The sequence below is a fragment of the Columba livia genome, chromosome 2 (assembly GCF_036013475.1).
Source record: "Columba livia isolate bColLiv1 breed racing homer chromosome 2, bColLiv1.pat.W.v2, whole genome shotgun sequence".
NCBI classification, from domain to species: domain Eukaryota; kingdom Metazoa; phylum Chordata; class Aves; order Columbiformes; family Columbidae; genus Columba; species Columba livia.
In genome coordinates this window covers 140,789,577-140,809,085 of record NC_088603.1, presented here as the reverse complement: position 1 = coordinate 140,809,085, position 19,509 = coordinate 140,789,577, and the positions used below count along the sequence as shown (strand labels likewise).

Sequence of the window (19,509 nt, the reverse complement as noted above, 5' to 3'; positions counted from 1 at the left end):
TGCTCCATACGCCGTCTTGCGCTTTGTGAGCTCTCGACTTGCTGTTCCTTGTTCCTGGGAATGGGGTTTGCAGTCTAGGGAGCAAACTTCTCTTTTTTCTGGAATTTTCTGGCTCAGGGAAAAATCTCTTGGGAGTCCTTTAGATTCAAAGATGCAGCACTCCAGCAATGTAATTTTGGTGGGTGGTATCTGATATACCAAGGGCATCACACCCTCAGGTTGGGTGCCCTGACTGTGCGTGGGCACAGCAGCATGGGATTCAGCCCCCGAGCTGGGGCCAGCTGGGCCTGCCTGCAGCCAAGCACCGAGCAGCTGGGTCTCAGCTGCCAGAGGTTCACACCTGGTGGCATCTTTACCCTCAGGGGTGTCAAGTGAAAAGTCTTGTCCCTGCTGCCCTTTTGTGCTTCCCTGAGACAGGCATGGAGGTCACAAGGTACCACCTTCTCCACCAGCTGTGGGTCTTGGGCAGAAACCATGTGCCCGTGAGGGCTCTGGTGGACAAGCTGAGTCTGTGTGTCTCACACTGTGACCACAATGCTTGAAAAGCCTGATGGGGTGTGTGTGGGGGCAAAATTGTGATGCGACCCTTCAATACATAGTCTGTGTGCTCTGGTTTGGAGCCCAAGGCAGGTGCTTGACTCCCGTTACAGCCAGCAGGACAGAAAAGGTGCTTCTGGAGGGGTTTGTGTCATGGAGAAGGACATGTCTGCACTGATCGCCTGAGCAGAAACCTGTCTCTAGGGGCTGCAAGGGGAGCTGAGGCTCACAGGTAGAATTCCACCTTTTAACATCCAAAACGGCCTCTGTATCTCCTGCTGTTCTCATTCACACAGACGTGAGTCCCAGCAAAACCCACGACCTGATCCGCAACAGCCACAAGCAGACAGCTGCTCCCAGCCCTTGCTGTAAGACAGGGCAATTAACAAGGTCTTTCTTAGTGTTTCTTGGCAGCCCGGAGGCTATGTTGCTGGACTGGCAAGATTTTTGCAGCAGATGAGGATGGTGTGTGCATGGCAGTACACCCAGAGCTGCGGCCAGCCCCTGGGCAGCTGACATTGTGCTCATCCAGTTCTGCCATTTGTCCCATCCTTGGCTTTGAACGTTTTTAAACAGCAAGTCTGGCCTCCCTACCAGTCCTCCCCAGCCTGCCAGGGGAGCAGCTTCCTTCTGGCCCTTCTAAGGGCATGGTCCAGGCTGGTTTTCCTGCTGGTGGAGCCCTTGAGTCAGCAAATATTAGTGTTTCTGTCACTATATTCTCTAGAGCTCCTTCCGGGAGAGAAACGGTGACTGGAGATGCTGATGTGTTAATATTACATGTAGTTAAGTACATGTCTGCCAGGAGGATGCTTCTGTGACTGGGTACTGCCCTCTGCACTGTGTTCTGCGGAAATAAGCATGTGCATGTATAAACTTTATATATGTGCACACTGATGTACACATCTGGTACACATAGACACCCTACATGTATGCAAAAGCAGAGTTGAGGGCAGAAGCCTCTGAAGGTCAGGTTTTGGCAAATGCTCTCCATGGAGCAGAAGGGTAAGGTGAACGCTGTAATACTGATGTGAAGAGATGCTGTTCCTGGTTTGCCAGCAGCTCTGCTGCCTGCCGTGCTCCTCGCAGCCTTGGCACAGACAGCAGCAGCGGCACAGCCAGAGGCTCCTTCCATCCCATTGTATGTAATCTGGCTCTAGGAACCAAGGCTGCCCACGCCATGAGGCTAGAGCTGGGCTTTGCTATCTGAAATCTTAAGCAAAGGTTTTTTTTCAGCTTAAAATACGGGTAAACCTCAGACATGGCTGTGTTTGGCCAGCGCAAAGCACACACGCGTGCTTTGAAGAACAGTAACTTTGGTCTTTGAGTGGCTGAATGTAGCCACATGGACAGGCTTGGGAATTCACTGTTGCGTTTAGACCCTTCCAGTGAAATAAAAGAGGATTTGTGAGTGACAGACATGAGATTTCTATGGCAGGCAGTGGTGCTGCCAATACCGCAGCTTCTTGTGGAGCTGTGCTGACCAGGGGCTTGTGCACCGCAGATCCTTCCCAAATCTGAAGAGCTTCCCCAGGAAACATCCTTCCCCCAGCCCTCCTGTTGCTTTGCCTGCACCATTCATCACTGTGTTGGCTCTAGCGGGGCCTCTGGCGGGCTTGCAGAGACAAATCCGTGTCATCAATCCCTTTTTTTTTTTTTGCTGTAGTGCACAGTTTGGTTAATGTTACCCTGGAAATGGCCCCAGGTAACTGCTGCAGCATCTCCAGCAAGCTTGTATTTTGAGGAGGAGAGCTGTCACAGTAAACTGCATGGATCAGCCTGGCGTCAAGGGTGAGGTGTGGATTCCTGCCATGGGGACTGGCCACATTGGGCCTTGGTGGTGCCTGTTCCTGTAGCAAGTGCCGCATGCTGCAGACGCAGGAGGAGGTCATCACCAGCAGATGGTGAAAGGAGATCAACAGATTGGTGAAAGGAAGGTATTTTGTGTGCTTCCATGACTTCACCAGCAGGGACCGACTTTGGCTCCTGTCCCTCTTAGGCCCAGTGAATGTCAGAAAAAATGTGTGCTGGGCCCAGTGACTGCTGGATGGCTTGCTGAGTCATCTGCCCAAAGCCTGTCCCTGCAAGCCCCTGCTAAATGTCATGCCACAGCTCCTACTCGGTGGCTCCGCAGAAAAACGAAGCTGCTGGGATGCCGTAAGCAGCTCTGCATGGTTATTTCTCTGCCTGCTCTGCGCGATGGCTGGTGTGGTGATGCTGTGACCTTTCAGCTGTGGCTCAAGCTCAAGTCCTGCCTGTTTTAGACTTGATTTTTGCTAAGCCCTGCAGGCAGCCCTGTATGCAGCCCCGGCACCAGATGAAAGGTCTGTGGTGAAGCACGGGGCTGACAAACCGGGGGCAGATGCTGGTAAGAGCCATAGCTGCCCTTTCCAGCCGAGGCTCAGGGCAGTGTGTGCTCTCATGTGTCTGGTGTGGTCTCGGGGGCTTTTTTTCAAGTACCCAAACAAAGTCCTGTCTCAAGTCATCCATAAGTTATTCCTTTTAGCGAGGAAGCTCCAAAAATCACACTGCAGGCTCAGGATGAACGGCAGAGTAGTTGGTGGGAGTTTTTTTTCTTGTCAGTTGGCAGATCCGGGAGACGTGTTAAGAACAAGTCTCAATGTGCAAATAGTTTTTACTCGTCTGATGAAAGCCTCTGGCACTGCAAGCTAACTTGAACTTGAGAGCTTCAGGAAAAGTTTTGCTGCCCATGGCTGTTTCTTAGCCCACAGCCATGGTTCAGAAGAGATTCTGCTCGGGTTGTGTTACGAGGAAATGCAGGAATCCTTTCCACAGCCAGTGACACTACACTGCAGAAGGTTGTCCAGGCTGTCCTCCAGTGCCATGTCTATAGGTCTGTGACCAAATGGCCTGTCCAGGGCCCATGTCATGCTGATGGTGGTCACCTTTGCTAGCATCTGCTGTGGGGAATCTCTAGGGCGGGATGGACTGTTTTGTTGCTTGCACAGGCAGTTATGGATGACTTATTGAAGGCAGATTGAGGTGGCACCTTTGCTACCTCCTAGGGCACTGAGACCACTCAGAGAGGGCTGGGGGCTCCTGAAGGCAGTGACATGCCTTGGGTAGGAAAAGTATGACAGGCAAAAGATGTGCTGTTAACAATGGGAGTGACAGCTGGTTCACTCCTTCTTGCATAGATGCCAGCAGTTGTGTGACAAAAATGATTGTCAGACTTGTGTGGTCACTCGTGTCCTGCACCCGCTTTTCTGGTGGCTCTGTCACCGCCACTTTGGGGAACTAAACCTGATGGTGAACAGCACAAATATTGACTAATAAACATTTGTTCATACTACTGAATAATAATGATAGTGCTACCATCTACTCAACTGGAAGTCATGGCAGAAGGAGCTTTGAGAGCCTGGAAATTCACTAGTGCTGGGAAAATTTATTGCTCACGTTAAACCCAAGGAGCCCTCAGCAGAGCCAGGGGAGGCCTGAGAGTGTCAGCCCCCTCACGTGGTGCCACTCTGATCTTGGCAGTGGTGGCAGCAAAGGACCAAGATCGCTCTGCTCTGCGCCACAACCCCCTCGGTGGAGAGACCCTGAGTCCCCGCAGCAGGGCCAGTGCATGTGGGCAAACATGGGTGGACACAGGACGGAGAGGCTTTTAGATCCTGCCACTGGAATAATTTACAGCTTTGGAAAAAGCAGGGCTCTCTACCAGAATGAGGGGTTCATTACTAGGTCTCCAGCATTTAAAAGCATCTCTGTGGGACTTTACTGGTTTATTTGCTCCTGGGTTAGCTTTTTCCGAGCAGAGACTTGCTTTGAAGTGTCCTGCTCCTCATGGCATAGAACAGGACTTGGGGTCTCCTTTGAGAGAGTGAGGCAGCTCCTCCAGACCAGAGCTGGGTCCAGGGACATTTCAGCCACCTTCCTGTGCATGGAAACTCCCCCAACACCTGCCTCTCTCATGGACATCTCAGCTGTGTAGGTAGGAGGAAATTTGGGTTGCTGGGGCTGTAGGGGAGAATGGGCTTTAAATGAGGCTCCAGGAAGGCAGACAGGTTTCTTTCAAATACATCGCAGCCGGTGAGTTCTTTCTTTTAATTTTCTTTTAATTTGAAGAAAAATAGAGTTAAATTACACACGCATTCAAGGCGTGTGCAATCGCCTGCTGCAGAGATGGGTGTTACAAGAGCCCAGGCAGAGCTGCCTCCCTCTTTGTGGTTCCCCCCATCCCATTTCCTCATCCCTCCGTGGGCTAATGGGACGGTGTGTGGAGGGGGCTTCAGCTACTCCATCCTACAGTCACTACTGCGTGTGCCGCATTTTTGGATTAACATTTTTGAAAAAGCATTTCTTAGTTCATTTCTCCAAGATCCCATTGGTAAAAGCCCCTTCCATGCATTTGGCACAGGCGGGATGCTTTACAGCTCCCAACAGACTGCTGAGGCCAGACAGAACTCATGGGCAAACACTGTGTGAAGCTACTGAGGTAAATGCAGACATTTTCAGACTAGGACATGGCCTATTGCAATGTCTGTTTGCAACAGAAAATCACTGGATAAGAATTCTTCAGTGTAACTGGAAAATAATCAGATTTTTAACTCTGACTTGATTTTTTTCTGTTTTATTTTTCCCCTCGTTGTTTGATTTTATTCACCTTGGGCCCATTAGATTTACAGGTTTTAAAAACATGAGGTTCTTGACAGGTGTGTTAGAGCTGTTCTGTCACTTACAATATTAATCTACATATACTCTTGGTACTGCTGTACTTTGTGGTGTGATACCTGCATAAGCAAATTTCCTTCTCTCCCACATCCATTAAATGTAAGTGGCAGCATTAGCATGTGGTGATTGTATTTTAAGCTCAAATGGTCTTACTCAATGCCTGTAAAACAGAGAGCAATTGGTGCTGCTTCTGTTTCCTTTGTGTCATGGCTGCTAATTTATTTCCCTTTTACTGCTGAGTGTAGGTCCACATTAACAGGGTCTGGTTATTCTCACATCAGCCACACAGAAAGACCAATTTTTCCCAGGAGCAGGAGAGTGAATTTTTTTTCCCCAGACATTTATTCTTGCTTGTGGGGCTAAAAACCCAAAGTTTACCACAGTTGCAAATGCATCAGTGATGTTCAACACAAATGCTGCTTGTGCAGAAGGATGGCTGTGGCTTGGGTGAGAAGCACTTTCCATAGACCTCAAACATGAGAAGGCAGATCCTCCCCCAGGATACTGGTGAGTATCAGGCAGAGCCACCAGAATCATCGGACCCAGTCAGTGCCTGATGGATATGAGGCTGGAAATGTGGTTTTGCTGTGATAAGCAGCTACAAAGTCCCATTCTTTGCTCTTTCTGCATAAACACAGGTGAGGTGGAGAACAAGTTATGATGAAGGTGGGGTTTGCACCATGTATTTGCCTTTCCTAAGGGCCAGCAGAGTTTCAGACTAGACCAGAACAAACACCCAGTTAAAAGAAAAAGTATAAACCAGAATCCCACAAAGCTGCAGTCCATGTGCACAGCACACCGGCCCCTGGCAGTGCTGCGCTGTGGGGATCCAGCCGGGCCCGCAAAGCCAGCAGAGCGCCCTCCTCTCCAGCCTGCTGCCTTCTGGGGGAGATTGCCGGGGGGCTTCACAGTGCTGGCTTAAACTGCATTGATTGATTTCCCAATGGCCACCCCGGAGACCTTATCTGAAACTAATTAATTGGCAGCAGCAGCTGTCCTAATTTCGTCCAAACTGCCTGGTTCTTGCAATGAAAGGCAAGAACATCAGACCATGAGAGAGTGAGAGATTTTGGTCCAGGGGCAGCAGATGCCTCCGGCGGGGTGTCCATCTCTGCGGGGCAGGCCAGCTGCCAACTCCTCTGGCCCAAGGGCAGCCATGGCAGGTTGGGCTGGAGGCAGCAGATGATGTTTGTGGGAATGGGCTCAGCCTCCCTGCACTTGCAGCGACCCTTCTCTGCAGCCCCCTTGGTGGGGCCTGTGCCATAGCCCCATGCTCCTTAGTTACAAGGTTTGTGGTAAATCTCACGCGTGTTATTCTCAGCTCCTGGGGCCACTTCATGGCAGGGAGCACTGACAGGCTCATAAGCTGTATTGGAGAGTTCTTGTAGATTAGCCACTAAACTTTCCAGGATTGAAACGTGATCCCAGGTTTCATAGAGGCAAGCAGCGTGGGCTGGCAGTGCCTGCATGGCTACCTGGTGGCTTCGTGACTGGTGTGTTTCCACTTGGTGTGAGGAAGATGTTGTCTCTGGGAAGTGCAGATGCATCTGTGAGGCAGATACAGCAAGTGCTGAGATCTGCAGCAGCTCTGTCCTGTGGCTTAGTCTGCTGGGACCTGCATGTGCCATTTAGCATCTTTACATGTGCTGTGAGAGGAAGAATGAGAGGATCATACGGAAGGCAATTTTACTTTACAAAATTAAAAATAAACCCCAGCCCCCTGCTCAGCTGTTCTCTGGCATCTACTCCTACATAGTAGGAGCATCTCCTGTGACTCTCCGTTAGTGATTGATGGGTTATTTTTCCCAGGGATGCTGGCCTGTCTCCCTCCAGCGCGGAGGTGGTTGCCAGCTGCTCCGGGGTGCTGGCGGCTCCTCCTGCTCAGAGGCTGGCACAGCCAGCGATGAGTTGTGCCCACAGGAGGGAAATGCCACCAGGAAACCTGGCGTCTCCTTCCCTCACCCCCTCGAGCAGGGCTCCCTGCTCCTGCCCGGGATGGAAACCACCCCCTCGTCCTGGTGGCCCCTGGAGGAGGTACTGTCCTTACTTCTTGCTGTCTTTCTTGCTTTGGGGCCGCTGAATTATTCCCTTGAAGAAAAGTGCTCAGTTTCTGCCCAGACAGACCACTGAGGACCAGATGGGTACTGATGCCATTGCACTGGGGCATTTTACCATCCACTTTTTGCTTTGCAGTGACACCGGGCGATAAGGTAGTACATCTCCGATGGACAGAGTCCTACAGTAATGCACTCAAACTGCATTTGTATTTCTACTTGCTTGTTGACATGAATCTTGCACTAGGAGCCTAATCATTGTAAGTTATGGGCTGGGGTGCTTGAGGTAGAAACTGAAATGGAAGCCAACTTTGCAGGCACCAGAAGAAGTAAATTAGAATCAACTTGATGTGACCTACTTTAATTTGCACCTTCCTCACATCCGTACAGCACTCTTCCAAACCTGCAGAGTGTCAGCCCCGTGAGTTTAGGCTCTTGCTGTATATTACATCCGTTGATGAATAAAATTCTTGGAACTTGTAATGTGAGGAAATTAGGGGAAGGTTGCACTTCATTAATGTACGTTCCTTTGGGATACACAAGATCCTTCTCCTGGACTTCTGAGTAACATCCAGACTGCAGCCCCAGACCACGTGCATTGTACAGGACTGTAGCCCAAAACTAAGGAGTCCTCCAAAAACGTGATGGAGATTGGGACTCTGAGGGATGCACAACGAATTTGGCTGTATAAATCCTCTGGGTTTGCTGAAAGACCTGTGTTCAGCACTTGAAGCCAGAAGAAGAAGCTGTTGCATTTTTGGGTCTTTCTGAGTTCTTGAGGCCCCCTGAGCGAACTTCTTCTATTCCTGAAAGTGAAATGAGGCAATGGTTCAGTCATTCACTTTTTGTGTTAAAAGCTCTGGAAGTGAATCATGAAAGGTTTCTCAAGCACATTGAGAAGCTGCAGGTATTAAGTGTAACAGGTAACCACAGCTGCGGATGCTCTGCAGCCGCTGCATTGCCACAGTTTGTTTAGTATGCTCATTGTCCTTCTGTTCTTCTGTGGGCATGAGACAGCCCCACAAGCCGTGGTGGTAGGACTTGTTGGTCTCTGCCGGGAGCAGGCTCTGGTCCATGCTGGTCTCTGGGTTGTACCAGAGCACCAGCTGGGAGGGGGCTGGCAGGGGCTGTATCCATGCTGCGAGCATGCTGATGGTTAAACACTGCAGGTGGCTGCAGGACAGTTCTTGAAGTTGTTTCATCCCCTGTGTACATGGAGATATACCTCCCATATGTCTGGCATTGGCTCAGTACCAAATCTTGTCTTTAAACCTGTGAAAGTGTCTTCCTGAGGAACAACTCAGGTGTAACCACATGATATCGGACTTGACTTGAGACCTCCCGGCTGCAATTTTTGTTCTAAGTCATGCTGGAAATCAGAGCAGATGATGAACATCTTGTGTCAAAATGTATCAGTTCACAATGAAGAACCTCCAAAACCAGAAGTGGTTCGTGATGATGATTCCAAAGCTGTCACAGTTAACCTTTCAGCAACCCCTTGATAGATCCGCAGCTGCAAGCCACTTCTGAGGAGCACTGGATCTTGAATGCAGTCTCATGTCTCTCAGGGAGCTGCACCTGGAGGAAGTCTCTTTCTACTATATGTGTCTTATGGCTTTGCTTGGGAGGTAGGTAATTGCTCAGGAGAAGGGTTCGTCCTGTTTGCCATGCAATGCAAAGGTTGTTTTTCAAGAAAGAAAGAAAAAAAGCATGAAATCTCTTTTTGCAGTACAGCGCTCACCTGGGTCATTCCAGGCTATGTCTCTCTCTCCAGTTAGCTGCTGAACATCTCAGTTCATTAGCTCTGTCATATCTGCCTTATCTGGTCTGTTAGACCCACTGCTCGGGAAGATTTGCCTCTGCACAGTGGAAAGTGTTCAGAGAACTTATTTTAAGGTTGCATAGACTTGAGCACCAGGAAGCCCACTTTGTAACTGATTTTTTTCGCATGCTGAGTGTGTGTCACGCTATGGTGTTAGATGCAGTTCTTCTTGATCTTGATCTCCGCGATCTTCTTCCCTACATTTTGGCAGAGTGGCTTCAGTGGCTTCTGTCTTCTGGGTTGCTTGTCCGGGGCTGGGAGGGGAGTTGGTACACCCTCTGCATGCGATGGGTCAGCTTTCTCTATTTCAAAAGCTCCAAGTCCTCCCATCCCCTTGGAAGGTGGAGATGTGAGTATGCTATCAAAGGAGAAAAAGTGCATACAAGTGACATCAGCTAGGACCTGGCTACCTTTCGCTAGACCAGTGCAAGCTGGGGGAGAAGGCCATGGGTGCTGGGGGTGTTCCTGGGAGGACTTTATTTCTTTCATGCGGAGCTTCCATTCGATTGTGAAAATCCAGTACAAGGCTTTTTTAAAAGATCATGTGTGTCACTACAGGGTCATTTCACAAAATTATAATGTTGTAGTTATGTATTTGAATTCTCAGATGGTTGTTATTACAGTCTCAGCGTGCCTTCTTTTCTTCCAAAATATCCTTTTTCCAAACAATGTCTTTACTAGTGCTGCGTGTTCCTTTTCCTTCCCAATCCCACTCGCTCCCTCTGGTATTACTGCCTGGTGAAGCAAACCCTGGAGGACACCGTGGGCACGCACAGAGGTTCTGACGTTGTTGGGATGTTTGCAGCAGTGTATTTACTTTGGTCAATTGAAATGGTTCTCAGGTAAGTGGAAGCTGTTGACCAACAGAGGAGTCTCTCACTGTTAGAAACTGGCTGCTTCAGCTCATCATTTCCTCACAGCCTTTAGGCTGGGGACAAGACAGTTTAGTTCTGCTTTTTGAGTCATCTTCGTTACCATCTACATAGACCAAGCCATGTGAAAATATATTATGGTAAAATAAAATAAAATAAGATAATAAAATAAAATAAAATAAAATAAATTAAAATAAAATAAAATAAAATAAAATAAAATGCATACAGAGCTGTAGTTCTTGTCATTATGGGTTTTAAGGTAGCAGAGCCACTTCACTGTAACTTAAAGCAAAATCTCAATTTAGTTGTTAATAAATAACATCCATTTTAAAAAATTCAATACCTGTGTTTTATTAAGTTTAGAAGAACTCTGTGTACTGGATAACAAGATGGAATTGCATTAACATCCATAATTTAATTTCTCATCAGGCTTCAAATAAATTTTCTACACATGTGAAACAAATTTCAAAGTTGTTATGGTTCGTCTTCCAAGAGTTCCTTCTTTTTGAGGTTGGTATAAAAACATAGTGCACAAATCGTGGGACAAGCAAAGTCATTCCCTTCAGCATCTTTCTTGAAAAGCCACAGAATTTTTACGTATTTGTAAAAGAACATATGTCTAAAGGAACATCTTTTAGTTAACCTGAGCAAAAATGTTTATCTATATTATTCATTTTACCTAAGTTATTTCTGAGCTATCTTACTGACAACAGACTAAAAAGAAGAATTTTCAAGTAAACCTGTTTTAATTGAAACGTAACCTCTTGGGTAAAATACGGCAGAGATATCCAGGTTCTTTGGAAGTGTCCAGAAATACAATTCAGCAGTCTAGTGTTGGTCTGAATGTGAGTTCCTTGCAGGAAATTTAGAAAGGTTCAGTAAGAAGGGTCTTAGACACAATTTCATAGGATTAAATTTGAGCTTCCCCGGTTTTGTCACGTTTCTACTGAGTCTGTAGCAAACGTACTGGTTAAGAACATGTCACTGCTAAGGCTGTCTTGCCCATAACTAATGCTACTGTGGTTGTATTAAATTAAAGCTATTCTCTGTCAATTACTATCTGGAAAAAAAAAAAAGGTTTTTGTTTTCAGCAATATTCTGAGGTGCAAATAGATGAAAGGAAAGATAAACAGTCTTGGACTGTGAAAGAGGAGAGAAAATTACACCTTGTATTTTAAAGGAAATAACATGGTGGAAAATAAATACATACAAGGAAATGGTTTTGAACAAAACTGTAGGGTTATCACTGCAATTTGCTAATAAAACATTCAATAGCTTCGTCTCAAGGCAGTGTCCAAAGCCACAAAGTCTATAATTGGAATTTGTGGGTTGATTGAGACCTATTTTGGTCTGTAAGTGTGAACTGCTCTTGTTGTATAGAGAAGATAAGATTATTTAAGAACTCCTAACAAGAGGACTCATTAAGATAATTCTAACCGGGTCAACTGAGAAGACTCATTAAGATAATTCTAGCTGAGTCTAAATAACTGAGGTTGTACCTGTTACTTTGCTAATAAATGTCACCGCTATGAAGAGTTCTATAAACTTCAGTGGAGTTGTGAGTCACAGAACATTAAATTTTCATTGAGAGCAGGTTTGTGTCTCCTAAAAGAAATTATACAGTGTGTAATTTTGGTTTTGGCTACATCACCAGCTTGTGCACATATAGCACAGGCAGTCACTGCTGCTGCAGGGTGGTGGCGTGAAGCTGGAGCTGTTTAGCTGAGAGCCAAGGTTCACTGGCACCGCAGGGGCTCTGGTACCAGCCCCTTCCCGTGGCCATTGGGAAGCTCTTCAAATGCATCAGCACAAAGTAAATAGTTTGCATACCAGGTCTTTGTGGCATAAAGAATGTATTTTTTGGAGCTTTCAAGGTTTGCTTCACATGATGTCCCACAAAACTTGCTTACTGCATGAACTCTTTTGTCTTGAAAGTTATATGTGATTTTCTGGAAACATGCTGTGATTAACTGCTCAGGGCAAATAAGCACAGAAATTCTCACCTTTTCATCCCTGTGATCCACTGTGTTCCTTTGTAAGTCCCGTTGTCTTTGTGAAGCTCATCCATTCCAACTTAGACCTTCAGTCCACATCTACACTAGTAAATTAAATGTGCCCATGGCTGTTTTCTGCTCCGAGATCAAGTGGCATGGGCCAGCCCAGACCCGCACTGTTGGCATCTCACTCCGGTGTGGGGCTGCATCCACAGCACTAGCTCCCGAGGTGTGACGCTTATTTAGGAGACCATGGTGTGGTTTAGGTGAAGATCCTGCCAGGGTGTCTTAAAAGAATTTAACATCCCAGACAATGAGGACAAGCTGAGGGAAAGTGCCTTGACACTCTTGTGATTTCCAGATGTAGCCTGTTGGTCTGAAAAAGAGCAGTCTGGAGCAAGGTAAAGGTGAAAAAATGGCCAAACCCAATTGAGGGAAACTGAGGCCCAGCACTTGCAGTGTTGCATCAATGGTGTTTTCAGTTGCTGCTTAATGAAAGTCAGTTTTGAATATGATTTAAGGCACCCTCCATTGTATTTTATGTACTTGCATATGTGTTTGTGCCTTTTTTGTTTCATTTGCAGCCTATCAGATGATTTCTGGAATATTCTATATGACTGGGATTAAAAAAAAAAAAGTATTTATGGCATTTTCTCTTTGATCTTGTTAAATCTTCATCACCACACATCTTCCACAGATGTTTTGATTGGTTTAGCACCTTACTCAGACTTAACAACAACAACAAATGTTTTATTAATAAAGATGTGAGAAACAAGAGCTCAGCTGGACATGGTGCAGGGCAGCCTGCACTGGGTGGCCCTGGTTGAGTAGGTGGCTTGGACCAGATGACCTCCTGAGGTCCCTTCCCACTCCAGCCACTCTGTAATTCTGTGAGGGCATGCCAAAATGTGTTACCGCTTCCTCAGATTTGCCATGGCTGTTAAAGGCCGTGGATCAGCATGTTTTGGGGAGAGGATCATGGGAACTGAAGAAAGTAGCCCTGTTCGCACCCACGTTCCCATCCCCTGCTGACCTCAGGCTCCATTGTGAGTCAAATCCTGCCTTCCTGGTAGCAATGCACAGTGTCGCTGCCTACAGATTGCCAAAACCAAAAAAAGGGTTTAGCCTCCTTTGACAGCCTTATGGGTGATTATGCTATAGGATATGTGAATAAAGACTGTTTCTCCATGTTTTCTTCAGCTCTGGACTGCAATCTGTTTCCAGTGTGGAACAATATTCTTCTACATATGGACTTCCTATAAATATCTTGCTGCAAGTCTTTTCTGCAGTACAAATACAGCATAAATCAGCATAGAGTCATCATGTCCCACTGGTATGCTGGCATATTTGTTATCAGCTGAGGCTTGGTTATAGTGCAGTTCGGATACAGCATGGAGAAATACAGAAGCTTAAGGTGAACAGTGATGAGTAGGACTCACTATTTTAATTGGGCAAAAGGAGCAGAAAGAGTAACAGTTGTGAGGCATGGAAGAATAGAACTGCTAGAGGCCTTAGGAGATTGCCCCAATCATTCTTCTTGGCCAAGGCAGGATGAATCATACTTCTGTCAATCCTGACACCATAGTCAAGCCTGTTCCTAGCAGGATAATGCAGCTTCCAGTGCTGGATCACACCATCACCCTGGGCAGTGAAGTCCAATGCTTCACCACTAGCTGGCCTAGTGCAAACCTTCCTCCATACCCTTTTAAAAAATCCCTTTACTTTCTCCTCACTAAGAAGGCAAAAAAACATGTTAAGAAGTCAACTCATTACCACTGTACTTTTTATGTTTGAAGAATATTCTGAACAAGCTGACCAGCCTTGGTGCTCTTGCCTTTCCTTGTAGGTTGTGTTGGAGAACCCTGCAGCCTCAGCAGTTCTTCCCAGCCTTCCGGCCATGCCCATCAGTATTTGACACATTACAAGTCACGAGGCTTGGGGATCAGTGTTGGAGATCGTGTTGCTCAGGATAGCTGGCCTCTTCCACCAGCATCGGCAGTGCTCTGCACCACGGGCTACAGCCACAACACTCGAGACAAGAGCTCTGGTGGTCGCTACCAGAAGCAGCTTTGGCACAGAAGAAAAAGGTGGGGTATTTCCATCCAAAACAATGAAAAAGACAAAAAATTAAACAGGGAGAGAGGACAAAAAGGAATCTGAAAGTCAAACTGCCTGGAATGAGTTTCTTTATAATTACAAGTGTCCTAATGCCAGGGCTGGTATTATGGGAGCACCTGGTGCCTTGGTCTGCTTTTCTCCAAAATCGGTGATTTACTGGGGAGGGAAAGCAGCTTCTAGTGCCCTCTGTTGAGGTTCTGTTTGGGGGTTGAGGGCATTTAGGGTGTTTCAGACAGAAATTACCACACTGCTGCTATCACCTACTGACCACTAACTCATTCTTCCTAATGCTGACTCAGCCATCAATTCCTCGCAAAGAGAACCAGATTTTTCTTTTTTAAAAGATCCTTGCTGAATTCAGGTGGAGCTGCCAGACATCCCCAGATTAATTTCTCTTTCTTCCTCTTTTGCTTCACCCAGTTTCTCTTGCTAAACAGTGTCAGCTGTGACAATTGCCACTGTGCTGCGGTGGTGGCTCAGGGATGCTGTTCCAGGAGCCAGGCTGCTGGTGGTTTGCCAGCAGCTTTTGAAGATGTCGGGGAAGTCACCATGTGAACATGTGTGGTGGTGCTCCATGGGGTGTGCCCCTTGCAGCCTCTTTGTTTTGTCATTTTTAGGGACACTATTGGAAATGACATTCATTGTAACATGCTCATCCTGCTGGATTTAATTAGAAACACTCAGCTTTAATTAAGTCTTTGTTTTGCAGTCTTGGTAGTTCTATTTTGATAAGATTCTGTCATGTAAATCATAAATGAAGCTGAAGAAGTAGATTACTGCATGTCATAGCTCCTGAGTAATGAATAAAGACAATATAATGTGTGATACAGTTGCTGAGGGTGGGAGGCAGCCCTGTGCTTTGCATTAAGTATTTACCTCGTTCTTTCCAGGATTTACTGGTACTATTAGTTCTCTGTATCCTCAGATTCATTCTTTGCTTTCCAGCATCCTCCTGCCATGACTTCTTCAGGTGCTGACAGGGATGCAGTGGGGACAGGGGCTGAAGGGCAATGCAGGTTGCACGGTGTCACCAGCTCCTCTGTCCTTCCACCCAGAGCACAGCTGGCATGGGAGGAGGGGGGAGAAAATAGAGCTCCACCCAAAACCTGTAGGCCTCTTCTTTTTCTCTTTTTTTTCCTCAGTAAACCTGCATTTTTTTCTCTTCCCTTTCACGCACAGTTTGTGTGCTTATGTTTTAACTGTGGGACTTGGACACACATGGCTCACTCCGTGTATAAAAAAAGGCTGCATATTCTGTAGCTCCTGGCTCTGTTAATGGTTTTCTGTACTTACCTCATTATCATTGCTTGAGGTCTAACTTGAAGTTTAGCAGAGATGCGAGTTCCAATTATAATTAGCACATACGGAACAGACCTAACTGAGAGTTTTCCTGTAAAGTCACACTAATGCATGAACTCTTGCTGCTTGGTTTGCAGATGAAAGCACACTCAGAAGTGTCCCAAGCCTCTGGATCAAGACAGATTTTTGTATTCTCAAAACAAGCCAAAGCTAAGACTAACGAAGAATGCTTAGGCTTGACCTGGAGGGCTGGGGTGCTGCTGTTGGAGCCTGACAGCAGACATGGAGTGCCTGCTAACAGACCAGTCCTGCATGCGGTCTACATGGCACCTCTCTGTAGTCACCATTGCTTGCAGCACTGACCTTTAGCCAGAGAGGATTTTTCACACTGAGAAGCATAAACACTCATTTTCTATTTTTTTTTTCTTTTTAGAGGCTTTTGTAATGAATGGAGAAAGAAACTGCAGGAACATAAATCAGCTCCAGACTGATGGAAGAATGTGCAGTTTCTACCTGTGTAGGGCTCAGAACCCAGGCCACTCCATGACCACATTCTCTCTTTCCCTTGAATAGGGTATCATCAAGATTAGTGACCATTTATTGTTAGCCTGGTGTCCTCCCCTCCTGAAAATTCAGTCCTAAAAGGAGGTAAAATGATAACGAAGGAAGACAAATCCCCACTCAAACAGATTTTGCAGCCAGACTAATTGTGAGCAGAGGAAGCAACTTTGTGCAGACCTTCTGAACCTGTGGAGGTTGCTTTCCTGGGAAGGCAGAGCATATTGAGCACCCAGAGCAAGACATTCTCCCCAGTTCAGTGCCCCGCAGGTACAGCTTGTCCTTCTCTTGGAAGTCCCTCAGTCTCTGGATGGGTTGACAAGCAGAACATGATTTGCCTGCTCTGCTCTCTCTTTTCTGTGCTATGACCCTCTCCCCAAACCTCCCTACTTTCCTACTCTCACCCTGTCCTTGAGCCTCTTCATTTTGCTTTCAGAAGCTTTTCTGCTTTCCTTCTGTTCCCTCTCTTCTTCCAGCTTGATGTTCCCAAGGTGATCTACCTTCAGTAGCTGCTGAGCTCCAGGACCTGCTGTTGTCCATGACAGAGACATCACATACAACCCGCAAACAGGCTCTTCCCAGCCCACTATGTTCCATGGTAAGAACTTAATGTCATTGGTCAGAACCAGATCTCAAAATGCTCAGACATGCACAGCAAAAATTACAGTATAATAGGGGAAATGTTAAGAGTATTTACACTTTATGCCACAGCATTTTAAGAAATGTAAATTGTCTTCCTTGAGAAGCAAACATGACAAATAACCACAGAAGTTCTCGTGGTAGTTTGAAGTCTACTGAGCACATCACATGCAGCGATAAAAACCTTTAGAGGTCAGCTTTGGCTCCAGATTTAAAGTGTTCCTTGGTCACAGCGCTCTCTGGCAGGTCTCTCCAGCCCCACTGGAAAGCTGCTTCACAGGGGTTACACACAGGAGCAGAAGGAGCCAAGCTGTAACTCTTCCTGTGGTGGAACATGAAGGGGAGGGAGGATCTCTGTGCATGGGGTGTTGGGATGGACATGTGGGCTGTGGATCATGCCCACTTCACCAGAACTCATGCCAGGAATGGGGCAGACCTGCTCACCTTGGCTGTGGCTTCCCTCCTCACAAGGTGTCATTGAGAAACCCGGCATACCTTGGCTCTAAGGTAGAACGAAAAAGTGAAGGAGAATGTTTAGAAAGGTGGGAAGTGAAAACTGCCACACAGCTGCTTTGCCAGCTTCAAAATATGTCAGTGTTGTCATAACAACATCCTTACAGGTGAAGCCTTTCTCTGCTGGAACGCGAAACAACTCTGTAGCGGGCCGAGGGGAATGAAGGAAGGATTTTGGCATAGCCATGGGCAGGACGACATCCTTCTTCACAGCAAATGTGACACTGCAAACCTCCCTGATGGATGTCGTGAAGCTTTATGAGGATGCATCTTGATGTGCTCCTGAGGGTTGCAAGTAGCAGGTGACACACAAGAGGAGACCTTTGCTGCAAGGCAGATCAGACCCCTGCTGTTAAGTAAGAGCAATGAAACTGCTAGGGGACCTGTTGGGGGGCTGTTGCACAGCTAAAGCATGTGCCACCTGAAGTGGGTGGAACAGTCATCCTTGGCCACCCCTTTCCACTGATTTGGGGGATGAGGACTTGGGCAGCACTCTTAGGAGGTGCATGGGCTGTGTGGCACTGTGGTCCCAGGATCTAACGCCCTCAAGTTAATAATGAAGGCTAATAAGACCTTTCTAAATAATACTTGTTTTCTGGAGCTGGCAAATGATCTGGAAAAAACCCAAGCCTTATATAACTCCATCTGGGTAGGTGAAACTTTTCTCCCAACTCCAGCCTAATGCAAATTACTTGCAATTTACTTTCCTCTTGGTTTGACAAATAGCTGTTATTAAAAGCAGACCTTAACTGCAAAGAAGTGCCCTTTGCAGCATCGTACGTGCCTTCCCGTGCTGCAGAAGCCAGAAGGTGATTTCACCAGCACTTTGTGGGGTTCTGGGGTGCTGGTTGCATTAACCCGCCTCTGCCTCCCTGTGACGGCTCCTTCGGTGTGTCTGTGTTACACGCTTTCCATAGCAGTTCTGCCCACACACCTCAGATTCACTTTCCCAGCATTGTAGCAGTGATTATGTGAAGTTCTGTGCTGGCAGCCCCCCTCGGGTAGCAGTAGGATTACATAAAGGTGGGTGACAGAGAGAAGTCTTAATCACTACAGGAAAAAAACATTTAACTGTTACCTGCCTCACGACGAGGAGCAGCACTTTTAAAGCCCTTGTGACATTTACATGCTTCCAGCTCAGAATCTTATTTTAAATCTCCTGTCATCACACATGAGCCTTGATATTCGGTACAGGAATTAAAAATACTTACATATCGGCTTTCAGCTAAAGAACATGCAGAGTGTTATTGGTCTTTTGTGTTCAAGTTTTGGCTCCTAGACTCAGTTCCTGTTCTTTCTGGATGTCCCGGGTGAACAAAGAAGTCTTATTCTCCTTTCATATACACACAGATATGCGCATAGATATACACATAGATACACACAGAAAGCGAGAGGCAGCTTGCAGAAGTGAACTAACATGCTGCCTATTTATGAATAACCATTTCTCAAAGGCATTCTGGAATAGCTCCCTCTGTTAACTTTTGATGCAAGATAGTTTTTATACTAGTGGATTATAACAGAGTAACTAAAATACAGCAAGGCAGTCTTTCCCCTCATCACAAGACTTAAATATGCTTCCTTTCTATTCCCAGTGTGATTTATTATCTGCCTAAATGTATAGCCCCTCCAAGGCAGACACCTCATCTTCTTTTGTATCTTGAACACACAGCAGATGTTTAGGAAGTAACAAACTAATGGTGTAACAGTAATAGCTAGAATATAAAGATATGTGCCTGTAATAAAAGTTGTGGTAGCAATACTGGATTTTTGTGGTTTACAGTTCCAACTTTGACTTCCAGAAAGTGACATATATATGTGCTCTGGGAATGTGATAATAATCTTAGTACGGCAAAGTAGTTTTCCAGTTTGAAGTATAATATAAAACAAATTAATTTCAGTTCTTAGATTAAGCATCTCCACTTCCCTAGATGGTAACCACTCAAAGCTACTACAATAAAATTTAATGACTGCTGTACTGTGTCTGAGGTTTTTTTTTTCTTTAGCCCATATGTATTTGGTTGCTAGAAAAGATGGAGTGGAACTTGGAAAACTAAATCCAGTACTGTTAATTAAAGGTCATTCCATACGAAACTAGCTCCTAATGTTGACCATTCTCTGCACTTACAAATTAATTATGACTGTAATGATTAAGAAAATAAAAAAGCCTTTATTGCTCCACATGTCTGTTTGTGTAGACTCTACTTTTTCCCTTTTAAAATATTTACAAGGACATTTTCTGTTCAGCATTTTCAGTGGAACGCCACTCAAGAAGTGATTACAGAACCCAGTGGGTGTTAACCGCAGATGCTACTGGATTTGCTGAAAGTGGAAGGCAAGGTAAAAGCATAGAAGAGAGATTGATAGGTGCATTACTGGCTGAAAATAGCAGGTCCATTTGAAACACTAATGTT

General features: G+C 46.2%; 1 long non-coding RNA gene across 2 annotated transcripts; it reads left to right on the top strand.

Annotated features, from left to right (window-relative positions):
• Nucleotides 1-7,102: 7,102 nt before the first annotated feature.
• LOC135578679 (uncharacterized) lies at nucleotides 7,103-19,271 on the top strand. Of its 2 annotated transcripts, none has more exons than XR_010470707.1 (3): nucleotides 7,103-8,911; nucleotides 13,818-16,544; nucleotides 17,206-19,271. It is a non-coding gene; the product is annotated as an uncharacterized LOC135578679 (long non-coding RNA). The 2 variants fall into 2 exon arrangements; XR_010470706.1 differs by having other exon boundaries at nucleotides 7,104-7,263.
• The last annotated feature ends 238 nt before the right edge of the window (nucleotides 19,272-19,509 follow it).